Here is a 17041-nt window from a genome sequence, read left to right as displayed (position 1 = left end):
CAGGATATGAGGAACAGAAACCCCTTTGTTCTCTAAACACCAGGCAAGAGAAAGGGTGACTGAAGGTTTTTCTGGGCACACAGGGTCTCAGGCACCTCAGAAAAGTCCCAATGTTCCAAGCATGACTTGGCATTACAGAAGCTCTGGACTGGAAGGTGCTTTGTACACCTGGATGGCAAATCATTCTCTTATCCTCTGATTCCAGAGACCTGGTACCATTTTGGAAGGGGTAGTCCTACAAAGGATGATTGGATGAGGGATTAGCATAGAAATTGCTATTTTAGAAAAGGCAGTGGTGCTTGTTACTTCTCCTCTGGGTTTGTGGCCTCTAATTTATACCACAGAGCACTTCATAGTATACTCCCATTAATCCTGACAGCATCCTGTGATGAGAAAAGTCAGATTCACAGAAGTTACATGATTCCCCTGAGGTCCCATGATCAGTCTGCAGAAGAATGGGATCTGCAGCAAGATCAGACTCAAACCTACACGCTTTGCTCCATTCAAGTACCTTACTAAGGGGTCCTTAGTTTTTGCTGAGTTTAATTATTACTTCTTGGAGAGCTCCAAGGATACAGAGACACGTCCAAGGGACATAGGCAAAGGAACTCACTAGGTTTTTCCCTTTGCTCCTTTAAGAAATAGCTGCTTCTCACAAGCCCCTGTTCCTTTTTATTGGATGAGAAGAGGAATGGTGTCTCTTTAACAATCTGCTCATTGCCTCAGCTCATTTCAACTCATATGCATTTGCATGTGAAAATTACCTTCCTCAGCTCCCAAACTGATGTTTGCATGTGCAAGGAGAGAGGCTCCTTTCTTTGAAGCTTGAGAAGACATTGGTATAAAAAATAATTATTATTTCCATTCTGATGCTCACCCTCTGGCCTCTTGTACCTCACACATCAGAGTGTGCCGACAAGAAACCACACACTCCAGCAAACATTTATTTTATTTTAAGTACGGGGTCTGAGAGAGAAACAGGTATTGCTTACCTCAAATTTAGTCTGACAAAACCTATACCCTGCAACTGAATTTCTCATGTTTTCTTGTTTTGTGCCACTTTCTGATATCAGTGGTAATTTGATTTCATTTTTACAGAACCATTTTACCAAGAGGTGGTAGGATTCATCGTTTTCTATGTAGATTGAAATTAAAATAAGGCATGAGGTACAGAAAGAACTTAGCTAAAGTCACTGACACCATAATCTGCTGACTGATGCAGATACAGAAGGCTACTTCCTCCAGGTGCCAGAACATTCATTCAGAAGCCAATCTGGATCCCACAAGCTCCTGAGAGGTCCCAGCCTCTGCCTTCCCAACAGCGGGACCCCAGACCCTACCATTTGGCTGAACAGCATCCTGAAGCTTTGTTTTCCTCCCTGGTAACTAGCCAGCTACTGGCATCCTCCTTTCCAAGACCTGGCTCTCACAACCTGGCTCTCTTGACCCACAAATTGCTCTGGATTTCACCCAGGCAAACAGAAAGGCAGGGACTAATTTGCTAGCACCACCTGCCTATGGTGATGATAACGAGGTTGATGAATCAATCACATTAACAGGCCCTCACTTTTGGTTTTATAAAAATGGCTTTTAACCACGGTACTCATTTTCAGATTTAATTCTAACAACAGTCACTGGGTAGACATGGCTATCCCCATTGGAAATATGGAAAACCAAGGCTCAAAGAGTAATTTTTTTCAAGATTCACAGCCAGCTAGGTGTAAAGCCATAATCTTTGCAAACTCCCCTGAGGACAATGCAACTAGGCGAAGCAAGGAGTGTTCATACATTCACCCCACACCCCATGCCTTCCCAAAGCAGGTCCAGAAGGTATTGAAGGCCCCATCCCTCCTCCCTTTCTGCCCAAGTCTCTGAAAATCATGGGGTACCAAAGAAAGGAGAATGAGAAGTTCTAGAGATGGAGACAGCACCGAGGCTAAACAAGGGATCATCTGTTTATCACATCACATGTGGCTTCATCGCTTTTCTACTTTCTTTAAACTCCTTCTTTTGACTGGAGAGGCTGGGAGCCAGAGCCCAGAGGGGTCTTTGCCTTGAACAAGGCTCTAAACATCCAGACCGTGTAGCCAACAGTCCCTTGGCCATGTTAAAATAATTAACTGGGAGGCCATTAGACTAAGGCAGCTCCAGCACCCTGGGTTCCTACATGAGCAAACCAAAACCTAATTCAGTATAAATGGTAAAACTAACCTTAAGCTTAATCACTCAGAAACTGCCAAGCAACCTCTCACTAGGGAATTTCCATTGGAATAATCCAAATAAGGCTATGGCTCCACATTAATCAATCAATAATTTTCTTTGACTCACTTCAATGTTCACCCTGTAAAAAAGTCTTCCCCTCATGCTCCTTCAACAGAGCCCCCAAATGCTTGCAGTCTGGAGCTGCCCAATTCATGAGTCAGTCTGCTCAAATAAAGTTTTTAAATTTTAATGTGTCTCAGTTTATCTTTTAAAGGTTACCAAGAGGAACTGAGTAAGAATCAGTCTCTGCATAGAAGCAACACTCTTCAACAGGCATGCAACGGCAGCAACTGGGCACCTGTCAGACAAAAGCCCTATAAGCTGTGTGGAACTCCAGAAACTAAGAGCAGCACAGAACACTAGTGATTCTGTGGGTCCCCCTAGAAGCATTTCCACAAGAGGAGCTTCACTGGATTCTCACTGAATGCCTCTGAGAAGTTTGTTGAGCAGAAACAATTACCCCCCAATTAATACGTGAAAAAAACTGGGGCTAAGGGAGTTTACATAAACAGGTAGGGAGATATCCTTCCTTCAGTATTCTCCATGGGACAGGCATTACAGTGTCCATTTCCATGAATAATCTTTCAATCCTCACAACAGTCCTATGGTGTCCACCTTAAAGAGGAAAAACTCAGAGGTTTGGAGAGATTGTGTGATGTGCCCAAGGTCATTAAGCCACCAGTGGTGGGATGAGGTCCCACACACAGGTCTTCTGGCCTTAAGTCCAGAGCTGTGTCTATAATTCAGCAAAGGCCAAATTTTATCCCTAAGCCTTCTAGAGACCCCTAGGTAGTCACTAACACAGCATATATCCTTTATAGGCTTGTCAGAGCCCCTAAATAGACACAATGACACAATGTTAAGTGGCAGGCTTCAAAGAAGAAAAATATGAGTCTGCATGTTAATTTGGGAAAGCCTATTCCCAGTAAATAAGTGTTTAGGGCCTGGACTTCAGGGAGTTTCCAGGATGGATGGTACATAGAAATAGACGGGGGTGGGAGGTCAGACTTTCCCTTGAGTTGAATTTTTTCTTGAATATTTTGGTCCAATTAATGGTAAATTCTGTTTAAACACAAGGCCTTCTGAAGTGGATTTTAATCTCTCAAAATAATCTGGAGTTAGAGCATGCAGCAGCAACTGCCTTATAAACTGCAGAGGAAGTGAAAGATGATAGCTATAATATAACCATTTCATTCAGCATAATAGGAAATAAAGTGGAATGGGTGATTGGAGCAGACTACGGCACAGAGTAAGTACCAAGCATTACTCACACTCTTGAAATGATCACAATTACATGCATCTCCTCATGTCTATGGGCAAAATAACCCATGAAAGAAAATCTGCTGAATGTGAAGTGGGGGGAACAGGAGGTTTTTAGGAGGGGAACAGAATTCATTACACTCTACATCTTAAAGACACAAATCCACTTGACCAAGGGATGTCTGTGCATTAGCTCCAGTGCACCTCAGAATTCCTGGAGGGTGACACAGCACTTCACAACTCAGCCATGGGATGAAAGGCTGGTTTGGATCTCTGTCCTGGACAAGAGAGCCTGCTGCACCCAGGCTGGTTATAGCAGTAATCCTGGAGAGGCCAGTGGGAACTCCCACATGGCCTCTGATTTCTTTACTCTTTATACTGAAAATGGGTCTGACTGAGTTATCTAAACGAGGTTTCTTCTTGGAAGATGCAGCAGTTGCTTTGAGTGTGGCTGCTGTAAAGGTGTAGATTTCCCAATCCACTCAATGCCTCCCGTTTCTCAGGTAGTGGTCACACTCCCTCCATGAAACTGCCTGCAAGCCCTACCCTCATGCATTCACTGTAAAGTGCAGCACCACTGTACTCTGGTCAAGGAAGGGCTCTGTTTGGAGACAACTGCTATATTGCATCTATGGTCGCATAAGCGAAGTCTCTAAATTCCAGCAGTCCTAAAGAGCAGATGATAAGGTCACAGAAGACAGTGACTCAAGGCCAACGTCACACAAGTCGCAGATCTTCCCTACCCTGCAGCCCTGAGCTCTAGGTTTATCCCCAGAAGTCTCACCTCTTATAAGCTTTACCTGGAGCCTAAAATCATGAGAAGCCTCAGGCTTCCCAGATAAAGACCAAGAGAGCATGCCAAAGAGGACACCGTTTCTCTAAACCCAACTTGGGAAGGAATACCTAGGATAAATTACTTGACCCTCCACTAAGGAAATATGTCATGTGGGGGGATATTTGTCACCTGCCAACTTCAAGCCCTTCAGAATCTGTCTACCACCTTGGGTATGCAATGCACACCCAACCAAGCACCATCCGCAAGAGTGCTCCACTTCCAAAAGGCTCTGTGGTTCAACTTGTTTTACATGCACTCCCAGGTCCAACCTCCTCCTGGAGACTCGCAGTGCATGCAAGCATTGCAAAGGCTCTGAGAAGTCACAAAGTACATAAATCCACTCCTCCTGCAAACTTCTTTTGTTTTGAGCATCCCGTCATCAATTTTGCAGAGCACAGTGAGCTAATTTATTGAGAGAATCTGATACATTTCGATGCTGGTGGAAAAGTCAAATAAAAGAGAGCTCTGCTCCCCATCTTAGGCCACTGTGTTGCAGACATGGGATTTCCCTTGTGTCTACGGTCAAGTTTAAATATCTTTGCATTTAAAAAAATTAACTAGTAGAATGGGCTCTAGAGTTTGAAGGAGATAGACTTAAGCATCAAGCCCTAATGAGAGAGATGTTTCAAACAAGAAGAGGCCTCTAGCTTGGAGTTTGGAGTTTCTGTCTTGAGAAGGGGCAGTCTCTGAGTGAGGGGATGGTGGACATACAGGTCCTGTGCATCTGCAGCTAGGCCTCAGGAAGGACTCAAATGGAAAAGTCTGGCTGGAAATGGGGAAGCTATCCTCCCACCACACACAAACACACACCACCACCACCATCAAAAGGGGCCATGCTGGCTTAGCAACTCAGCATGGCAGTGGAATTTAGTGTGCACCAATTACAGAAAGCCCTCCTCAAGCATTCCAATATGTGTCAGTTCCCTGCAACCTTCCCATGGTGGGTGAGTAGGAGGACAATGCCCCTTAGATAATTGTGCTTAAATTTTCTACCTCACAAGTGCATGGTAGTTCAGTCAGATTTAATTAGATTTGCAGAAACAGAGTAATAAGACTTTGCTTACACTTGAGTCTCACTGTGACTGCATATTCAAACTGTACCCCAGGAGTTATACATATCAACACTCCATGGAACTTGTTTTCTGCATATTACTCATTAGGTAATGCTTGAGAGGTTTGACTTTAGACTTTTCCCCAAATCTTTACCTCCTTTCTGTCCCTCTGTAAATAAGTTGAGGAAAAATGTTATTCTAGTAATTAAATCAATACAACCTCAAATAGAGTTGAATGTCAACATTCTTTCAAACATCTGGACCTAAAGTAAAACCCTGATTTGGCCTTCTTCATTTCACATTTTGGAATATCCAGATATTTGACCTCTCACACAGACAGCCAAATTTTCTTCCATTAATTTCTTCACTACTGTGACCTGAAGGAAAACTTTTAAATCTATTCACCCTTGTTTTATGAAAGTAAATTACCATGAATTGAGTTTTTAAAATAATCTTAGGATTATTTAAAGTCCTAGAAAAAAATGTTCATGATATATTGATAAGCAAAATGTAAGTCACCAAACAGAATGCTCCACATATAGAGTCATGTTCTATAAAGTTGCTGCCAACACTGAATTAGCAAATATTGAACCACTGCTCCTAAAGGAAACAAAGGGTTAGGTTCCTGTGAGCCTCTGGTCACACAATATTTTTGTTAATTGATCAATACATAATCTTTGTTTCTTGTGTTTCTGCTTAAAGATGCCTTATTTACATTATTGCTTCACTAACTGGAACTCACTACTGACAGCACTGTAACTTATTTATGTCTGAAGGAAACTTATCTAATACACATGACTTTCTCTGTGCCATACATTACAGCCATCCTGAGTGCAGGAACACTAGACAGCACTTCAGCACTACTCTTGGGGGCCATTTCAAATGGCAAGATCACCAGCAAAAACACAATGCAAAATATGTGGCCCTAAACAGAACATGAAAAGCACATTTGTTTACAATATGAAAGCTCCAACAGTAAGGCAGAGCTTCCCTGTATTCAGCCTCAGCTGGGAATGTGGCCCTCGGAGAACTCAAACATTTTGCCTCTCTGCACATGTCTGTGAATGGCCATGACAACGGCATGAGTATTGATTTGGGGGCTACAAATACATTTCGATAAGTGAATTTGCAAATACAGAATTTACAAATAATGAGAAACAATGGTACTATTTTTACAATGATAAAGAATGTTATTAAACTTAAAAAAGTCTTAGCCCCCATGGGATGACAAGAATAGTGACTGTAGTATACTGGCCATGTACTCAGTGTGTTCTGAGCAGCGCAATTCCAATTTCTCTCCTTGAATTAGGCACAATTACTCCATTTTGCTGATAATGAACACAACTGGATTTTCCCTTCTGATTCTACCCTTTTCTATTGATCCTATAGACATCACAAGAAACAAATGCGGCCCCATTTCCTTTTGCCACAAATTTATGATTATAAGAAGACACTCTCCCATTTTCCCAATGTGAACATTTTAATATAGCATCCTTAAATAATGCAAATAAGATTGTAATATTTTAGATCAAGTAGCCAATGTAGTTGCACATAGATAATTTAAACCTTACATATCACAGAATAAGGTGTTATTTTTAAAAGACTGCTTTTTGTTGCTCTCTAAGTATTTCATATGATAATTTTATTCAAACTGCTTACCTCTTTTAACATCTATTTCTCTAGCATCCCTAGAACCAGATTTTTAACCATTACATGCCATTTTGCATTTATGTCCATTTCCTTTCTAAGTTGTTATACACACTTTTAAAACATATAAATGGCACAATCATTCTAATTTTTATCCCAAGCTTCAAGTATCCATTGGCGCATTAGGATAGTACTATGCCTCAAATCTTCTGTGACGATCTGACAAATTATTTCTTTTTGAAGTGTCCTTCAAAAGCTAATTTACAATTAATGACACTTGAAAAGCTGAACTCTTCTTCCTAAGGATAATTACTACTCAAGTATTAATATTCTCTCCCACTCCCACTCTTCCTCTCTTATTCTTCCTGATGACCTATGAGTATCCTAAACTAGAATTGATTGAGATCAATTAAGGCTAAGTGTGTCTTCCTTACACAATACATATTGTTCAAAGTAAAACAACTAAGATTACTGTCCTATAATAGAAGATAATTTGTAAGGGTTTGAATACTGGGCAACTTCTTCCTTTCGGAAAAATAATTTGAGGGAGGGGAGGAGGGAAATTTTTCTTACATCTGGGCGCATATTATAATTTTATTCCAATAAACTAACAAAGCCTCTCCATGGGCCATAGGTCCCTCCTAGAAAATCTGACCTATTTCCCAAAGGTGGATGAACCATGCCTTTACCTGTATATCTGGTGGTGAGGAAAAGCTAGCAGGGAATTAGTATACAGGGTGATGGAACTGGATATTAGATTTTTGTCAGGTAATAGTTTGCAAATATTTTCTCTCATTCTGTGAGTTCTCTGTTTACTCTGTTAATAGTTTCTTTTGCTGTGCAAAAGCTCTTTGGTTAATTAGAGCCTACTTGTCAATTTTTGGTCTTGCAGCAATTGCTTTTGAGGACTTAGTCATCAATTCTTTGCAAGGCTATGTACTGAATGGTATTCCTTGGGTTTTCTTGTAGGATTTTTATTGTTTGAAGTCTTACATTTAAATTATTGATTCATCTTGAGTTAATTATTTTATATGGTGATAAGTAGGGGTTCAATTTTATTCTTTTCGGTTTCATGTGAATTTTAGAATCGTTCTTTTCTAATTCTGTGAAGAATGACATTGGTAATTTGATGGCACTGAATCTGTATATTGCTTTGGGTAGTACAGCCATTTTAACAATATTAATTCTTACAATACACGAGCATGGAATGTTTTCCCATTTATTTGTGTCATCTCTGATTTCCTTCAGCGTGTTTTGTAGTTCTCTTTGTGGAGATCTTTCACCTTCTTGATTAGATGTATTCTTTGGTATTTTATTTTTTGACTCTATTGTAAAAGGGATTGGGTTCTTAACTTGGCTCTCAGCTTGAATGTTATAGATGGACAGACATGCTACCATTGTCATTGTACATGGACTTTATATCCTGAAACCCTGATGAAGTCATTTATCAGGTCAAGGAATTTTTTGGATGAGTCCTTAGGGTTTTCTAGGTACAGAATGATATCATCAGCAAAGAGAGATGATTTGACATCTTATTTTTTCCTATTTGGATGCCTTTTATTTATTTCCCTTTCCTGATTGCTCTGGCTAGGACTTCTAGTACTATGTGAATTAGGAGTGGTGAGAATGGGCATCTCTGGCTTATTTTTGGTCTTAAAGGGAGTGCAGCCAGCTTTTTCCTTTTCAGGATGATGTTGGCTATGGGTTTGTCATAGATGGCTCTTATTATTTTGAGGTATGTTTCTTCAGTACCAAGTTTGTTGAGTGTTTTTATCATGAAGGGATGTTGGATTTTGTGGAAACTTTTCTCTGTGTCTATTGAGATAATCATATGGTTTTTGTTTTTAATTATCTTTATGTCTGTGAGTCACATATATAGATTTTCATATGTTGAACCAACCTTGCATCCCAGGAAGAAAACCTACTTGATTGTGATGAAATAACTTTTTGGTGCACTGGTGGATTCAGTTTGCTAGTATTTTGTTGAGGATTTATGCATCTATGTGCATGAGGAATATTGGCCTGTGGCTTTCTTTTTTCATTGCGTCTTTACATACAATCAGTTAGGGAGGAGTTCCTCCTCCTCGATTTTTTGGAATAATTTCAGAAGATTTGGTACCAGCAATTTTCTGTATGTCTGGTAGAATACAGTTGTGAATGTATCCAGTTCAGGGCTTTTTATGGTTCACTTCTGTCTGACTGATTTGATTTTGGAATCTGATAATGGTCTGTTCGAGATTTTAATTTCTTCCTGGTTCAATCTTGGGAAGTCGTGTGTTTCCAGGAATTTGTCCATTCCTCTCTCTACATTTTCTAGTTTGTATGCATAGATGTGTTCATAATAGTCTCTGAGGACCTTTTGTATTTCTCTGGAATTAATTATAATATCATCTTTGTCACCTCTGTGCTTATTTGTTTTTTGCAGTCTATCAAGCTTGTTTATTTTTTCAAAGAGCCAACCTTTGGTTTTATAAACCTTTTGTATGGAATTTTGGGTCTCAGTTTCATTCTGCTCTGCTTTGATTTCAGTTATTTTCTTCTGCTAGCTTTGGGGTTAGTTTGCTCTTGCTTTTTAAGTTCCTCTAGGTGTGATGTTAGAGTATTAATCTAAGATCTTTCTAACTTCTTGATGTAGGTATTTAGAGCTATAAACTTTCCTCTTAATACTTCTTTTGTTGTATCCAGAGATTTTGCTATGTCATGTTTCTGTTTTCATTTATTTCAAATACTTTTTTAGTTTCTGCCTTAATTTTATTGTTTACCCAAAAGTCATTCAGGAGCAAGTTGCTTAATTTCCTTGTAATTATGTGGTTTTGAGAGATCTTCTTGGTCTCTTCTTCCTGGTATTCATTTCTACTTTTATTCCACTGTGGTCCAAAAGTATGGTTGGTATGAATCTGATTTTTTTTTTTATTTATTGAAATGCTTTATGGCTGAACATGTGGTTGATCTTAGAGTACATTTTATGTGCATACAAGAAGAATGTATATTCTGTAGTTGATGGATGGAGTGGTCGGTATATACCTATTAGGTCCAATTAGTCAAGTGTTAAATTTAAGCCTAGTATTTCTTTGTTAGTTTTTGCCTCAATGATGTGTTGAACACTGTCAGTGGGGTGTTGAAGTCTCCCACTATTATTGTGTGGGCTATATAAGACTTTTCATTGGTCTGGAAGTACTTGCTTTATGAATCTGAGTACTCTGATGTTGGGTATTGATATATTTAGGTTAGTTAAGTCTTTTTGAATTGAACCCTTTATCATTACGTAATGCCCTTCTCTGTCCTTTCTTACTGTTGTTAAAGACTACTTTATCTGATATAAGAACAACGATCCCTGCTCTTTTTTCTTTTTCATTTGTGTGATAGATCTTTCTCTACCTCTTTACTTTGAGCCTATGGGCACTGTTGCAAGTGAGATAGGTCTCTTGAAGATGGCAGATGAATGGGTCTTACCTTTCATCTTTATCCAACTTGCCACTGTGTGCCTTTTTTGTTTCTTGTTTTTTTTTTTTTTTTTTTTTTTTTGAGATGGAGTCTCACTCTGTCGCCCAGGCTGGAGTGCAGTGGTGCGATCTCGGCTCACTGCAAGGTCCACCTCCTGGGTTCACGCCATTCTCCTGCCTCAGCCTCCCAAGTAGCTGGGACTACAGGCTCCTGCCACCACGCCCAGCTAACTTTTTGTATTTTTAGTAGAGACGGGGTTTCACCATGTTAGCCAGGATGGTCTCGAAGTACTGACCTCATGGTCCACCCGCCTCAGCCTCCCAAAGTGCTGGGATTACAGGTGTGAGCCACCACGCTCGGCCACTGTGTGCCTTTTAAGTGGAGCATTTAGACTATTTACATTCAAGGTTAATATTGGTATGTGGGATTTTGAACTTATTGTGGAGTTGTTAGCTGGTTACTTTGTAGTTTCTATTGTGTAGCTTATTTTTAGGGTCTATGGACTACCTACTTACGTTTCTTGTGTGAAAAATCCATTTTTTAAAAAATATGGAATGCTCCATGAATTTGTCATCCTTATACAGGGGCCATGCTAATCTCTGTATTGTTCCAATGAAAACCCAGTTTTGAATGGCCAAAAAAATTACTCTATGAACAGACTCTCTAAAGAAGAGTTTCATATGGCAAATAAACCTATAAAGAGATGCTTGGTGTCATGAGGAAAATAATCAAAACCACAAGGAGATACCACTATATACATATTAGAATGGCTAATATTTTTTAAGTGACAATACTTAAAGTTGGTGAATACATGAAGCAACTGGAACTCTCCTAAATAGTACCTAATATTGGTAGGGATGAAAAATGGTGCAGCTACTTTAGACAAGAGTTTGGTAGTTTTTATAAAAGTAAATCTCCACCTGCCATATGACCCAGCAATCCCACTCCTAGGTATTTACACAAGAGAAGTAAAAACACACATTCACACAAAGATCTGAATGTTAATGTTCATAAACACTTTTTGGAATTGCCAGAAATTAGAAATGACCCAAATGTTCCTCAACTGGTGAATGGATAAACACATTTTGACATATCCATGCACTACAATGTTACTAAAATAAAAGAACAGAAAAGAACTTATGCTGAAACAACATGAATGAATCTCAAAGCATGCTATGTGAAAGCAGCTAGATACAAAAACCATCATGCTATCTGATGCCATTTATACAACATTCTGGAAAAAGTAAAACTATACGGAGAGAAAATAGCTAAGTGGTTATCAGAGGCTGGGAATGAAAAAAGGAGGCTGACTGCAAAAAGGCAAAAGGTAACTTTTTAGGGGAGGCAAAAGGTAACTTTTTAGGGGATTCAGTGGTTATTACACAATTGAAAATTTTACTGTATGTAAATGATTCCTCAATCAGTATGATATCTCAAAGTTACTATGGGCAGCATGGTTGGCTATCTAAACCCTGTTTATCAAAGAGAGAAGAAAGAATAATGAAAAACTCATGACTTTCTGGAAAAATTCCTGGCCATCTCCCTTCAAAGACGCTAAAGTCTCTACAAGTTCAGACGACCTTGGTTGAACTATGTTTCCTATGGGGAAAAGCATTTAATATCATCATCCACCCCAAATACTAAGTGACGATATTATATTTCCCTACTGGGGAGAGATATTTCAAGTATAAATATTATCTTAATTAGACGCTCCTCTTTCCAACCCAGTTATGAATTCAGTTTCATCTATGTCAGAAGTAGATGGGAGAACTTGATCAAAGCCAGTCACTAGGAAAACAGCATTAGCACAAATGTGGAACCTAAAAAGCATATGACAGGTATACTTCTATAACTTCGTCCATGACATTGACCATTATGATCTCAATGGGCATTTCTATTTTGCCTTTTCAGTATGTTCATAATATACAACAAAAACAGTCCATTTGAATGATGTACAATTTCAAAATATGAGCTTAACGAAACATACAAACCTATTCAAATCCTGTGCTAAGTTGCTTTGTCTTCAATAATACTGAATTAGTACGAGCTCTTGGCTATTGATTTCATTACTTTGACAGCTGAAATAACATGTTCATGCCTTATGTCTGTCTTGACTGTTTGGGGTTAGAAAAAGAATGTCAGGTTATGCATGGTATTTTCTAAATTAACTTGAGCTCTGCATTTGTCTACAGGCCTACAATGTTCAATCCGTAGGCTTGGTACCTGAGGAGGTGGCAGGCACAAGTGGAAGTTTCCGCTTGGCTAGGTGCCACTGTCATAAGAAGCCAGTGTCACCTTTTGTAATGTAAAGGAATAAAATAATTTAATCTTTTAAAACAGATTAAATAATGCATTCTGCCCTGAAAGAGATAAATTAATGCATAAAGTACAAAAAGTAATCCCTTTGATAAGCATGCTATCATGCTTATCTATTTTCTCTCATGACTGTGAAATCAGAGTGAAAATTTAGCACTGATTATAAACATCTTAAAATTTAAAGTTGCAAGGAAAAATAAAAGAGGTAGTGATGGTGATGAAAATTGTAATGTCATGGCTAGTTCAGAAAAGCTTCTTCAGAATGCAACAGCCTTCCAGGAACAGCAGAGGGAGGGGCTGTGCCTGTCAGACCAAAAATAGCAGCAGACCAAGGGGTCTGTTGTCCATTCCTCCCAAACCTCCCCCAACAGAAAACCTCCTGGATGATCCGAGTAACCAGAACATCTTTCTTTTATTTCACTTGTAAAAGAATAGGCAAATTTCAACACAGGAAGTTACCCTGACCTCCAGGGATGGTGAATTGAATCCAGAAGATGAACTGCTCAAAATGGCATGAAAAGACTGAAATGATTTATTTTAAGAAAATGACAGAGAAAAAGAGAAGGAGAGAGGAAGCCACCATGGAGAAGAGAGAGTGATAAAATTTTGGAATTTGCAGAGACCTGGGCCAAAAATGCAGGCACTCAATTTGGAGGGTAGGGGCACGAGCACAGCAGTTCTTCTCTCTGACCCTTCCTGAGGGCTCAGGGCCTGAAGACACCTGGCATGGATGGGGAAAAAGGCCTATGAACAGATGTGCATTTCAGCCTGAAACAGAGGAGTTGTGAACCCCAGGATCCCATCCAACCCCATGCAGTGACTACCACTCTCCAAGCCCGCAGGGCCCATTCTGGAACAGCTAAAACAGAGGTTTGATCTCCTGCTCCGGAGTTCAGGGAAATGGATACAGAAGTATAAGGCAGAGGACTGGAAACAGGGATCAGGGAATGGTAGTGAGATATGGAGTTCAGGGAATGGTAACAGATACAATGTATGTCAGAGTTATGAGGCATACTCACAAAACCAGTACCCCAACTCAACCACCAAGCTCAGAAAGAGACCATGCCCAACACAGGGAATCCCCTTAAGACCCCCTGACTGCACCCCTCTGCCTCAGAGGGAACAATTATTTCTAGTTTTGTGCTTATCCTTCTCATTTAAAAAAAAAAAAAAAGAGGTTTTTTCTGGATTATGTCTGTATTCCTAAACAATATACTGTTTAGCTGTGCCTGGATTTTAGCATGATAAAAATGGTATCATCTCATATTATACTGACTCTGAAGTTTTGAGGCTCACCATCACCCATCTATCTCCTGATGGTGGCAGCTTTGGGTCATTCATTTCCACAGTTGTATCATATCCCACTAAGTAAATATACCCAGCTTTTATTCATCTATTTTCCGATGGTTGGACATCTACATTATTCTCATTCTGGCCACTACCAAGGCTGCTAAAAACATGCTGTTGTACATGCTTTTTTAGTACTCAGGGACAGGAATTTCTCCTGGGTGTAGAGAGAATCAATGGGTTCATAGGACTTACTTATATTCAAGTTTATAAGATGATGCTTTTTGAAGTGCTTATATCAGCTTACACTCATGCCAACAGTGTATGTTCTTTCTGTTTTTATATTTCCGAGTACTTGATCTTATCAAATTTCTTAATGTTTATAAATTGAAGAGTATTTAAAAAGTATCATGTGATGTCTTAATTTTCATTTTCTTGAATATTAGTATTTTCAATTAAAGGCAGTCAAGAAATTTTAAGAAATATAGTCAAGAAAATTAACTCAACCCATACCATTGAGGTTTTCTTCATTTTTTTTTTTTACTATTTATGTTTCTACCTATGAGAAATCTCTATCTATATCCTTTTCTCCTCTTTTCCATTATGTTGTTTTTCTGAATTTATAATGGTTCTTTATATATGCTGGATACTAATCCTTTTCCAGCTGTACATGTTAGAATTACATCTATACGTTTTAGATTTGTCTTTTCCTATTTTATAGTGTCTAGTGTCTTCTAAAGAATATCTTTTTGTTTTTCTTTTTCTTTTTCTTTTTGAGATGGAGTCTCACTCTGTCACCCAGTCTGGAGTGCAGTGGTGTGATCTTGGCTCACTGAAACCTCCACCTCCAGGGTTCAAGTGATTCTCCTGTCTCAGTCTTCTGAGTAGCTGGGATTACAGGCGCCTGCCACCACACCTGGCTAATTTTTGTATTTTTAATAGAGACAGGGTTTCACCATGTTGGTCAGGCTGGTCTCGAGCTCCTGACCTCAAGTGATCCACCTGCCTCAGCCTCCCAAAGTGCTGGGATTACAGGTGCGAGTCACACCCCTGGCCTAAAGAATATCTTAATAACTAAAAACATAATCCATATTCAAGGTGAAGAACTCTCAATATCATAAAAATGTCAAGTCTACCAAAAGCAGTCTATAGCTTCAGTCCACTTCCAGTCAAAATCCCAACTGGTTTTTAAGGTAAGTTACCTTGTAATTCACCTTCCTGTTTGAGTCAACAATTATTTTATGCAAAAATGAACATGGAATGGAATAAGCAGCCTTTCCCACACCTGAATAGTGGAGCAGGCATGAGTCACATGGATGCAGGTTTGAGTCCGGGTCCTGTGTTCACCAGCTCCACACTTGAGCAGAATACTTCTCAAAGTGTCTATTTCCCTGTTTTTATGGAGATAAGAACACCTAATGATAGCATTGCTAAGCGAGATAACATATATAAACTCTTCTAGAGTCATGGTACATAGTAGGTGCTCAGTAACTGCAGACTGCCTTCTTGTCATGCTTCCTTTTGTCTCACCATCCTCCCTAGAAGCATAGGGCTATATGGGCTTCCTGAGCCCAGTAGCCCAGCCCCTGTTAGAAAACAGAGGCTCCCAGAGGCCCTGCCCTTGGCTGGACACCCTGAAGTTCTCATGGGAGAATGGGCTGCACACACCTGCAGGGACTGGGTACCTGGGCATGGAGGAGGCAAACAGACAGGCAGGGCCCACAGGTCCAGGTCATCCTACCCCCATCCACAGCCATTGAGACTGATTTAATAGTAATATTAAAAATAATGATAAGCAATAATAAATAAATAAATAATGATGCTATTTATTGTAAAACCACTTAGCAAAGTCAAAGTAGCCCCTGGCTAAGATTAGTGTCACTTTCATTATTGTTATTTTTACATGTCAGTTGCTTTACATGGATTATCTCATTTAATTCTCATGACCATGCTATGAGATCAGTCTTATTTCTTTTTTTCTTGGCATTTGACAGCCCAAGATGCAGAGGCTCAGAGGGGCCAAGGAGGTTCCTTGTGCAGGGTCATGTGGGTACCAAGTGTTGGAGTCAGGATGAGAAGCAAACAATCCACTTTCACTGAGGCTCCACCTCCCACTGTTGTCAGCTCAGTGCCAATAGCTGCCTTTTCCTCCATGTCATGGACAGTCTAGCCCATGGCACGCTGCCAACTGGCCTCTCCATCTTGACCAAATCTCCACAAGGCCTCTGTTTGCAGGGTCCTGTAGACACAAAGTCCGTGCCTCCTATTCAGACCTGAGCCTTTCCCTGCAGGGTGGACACACTCCACAGAACACCTGGTAGGAACAGGCCCCTTTCCCTTTTCCTGGCCAGAGTGCCCTATGACTCTTCTGTCCTCAAGCCCAGTCCTGTAGTCCACAGTCTTCATGACCCATGCACAGCTGAGCCTAAGCAGAGAAGACTTTTGCCAGGTACACACCTGGCCAATACACAGCCTATCTTGCGGTATGGTATTGTGGGTCAGGAGGGGGCATGTAACCCACAGACTGGAGAAAATAACAATAGTGACTAACCAAGACAGGTGTCTTTAAAGTATTCAGTGCAACATTTTATAATAAACCTTCAAGTGGCTTCAGTGTAAATGTCATTGTTGCTCCTAGACATCTGCATCTGTATTTGTTCCATGCATTAACTCAAGATGACTTCTGATGAGACTTTAATTGCTTACAGTCATGCAAAGGCAGAGTGTACTAGTGCACCTTGCCATGGGCCTCATCTCTGTCATTCACTGTCACCTTCAGACAGTCATTCCCCTTCCTGGCTTTTCTATCTGTAAAAATGAATAATCAGTGATCACCAAGGGCCCTTCCTGGTCAAACGTATCTCCTTCCATTAGCTTTCCAATTATGCATCCAGTTCAACCAATTAAAAAATATTGATTACATGATGTTCCAGGGCCT

General features: G+C 40.0%; 1 pseudogene; it reads right to left on the bottom strand.

The window, feature by feature from the left end:
• Positions 1-11043: 11043 nt before the first annotated feature.
• LOC115897809 lies at positions 11044-11140 on the bottom strand (annotated as a pseudogene).
• Positions 11141-17041: the final 5901 nt, after the last annotated feature.

This window comes from Rhinopithecus roxellana, chromosome 5 (assembly GCF_007565055.1).
Source record: "Rhinopithecus roxellana isolate Shanxi Qingling chromosome 5, ASM756505v1, whole genome shotgun sequence".
In the NCBI taxonomy this organism is placed as follows: Eukaryota; Metazoa; Chordata; class Mammalia; order Primates; family Cercopithecidae; genus Rhinopithecus; species Rhinopithecus roxellana.
The sequence above is the reverse complement of the archived record's forward strand: the minus strand, read 5'-3'. Positions and strand labels throughout refer to the sequence as shown.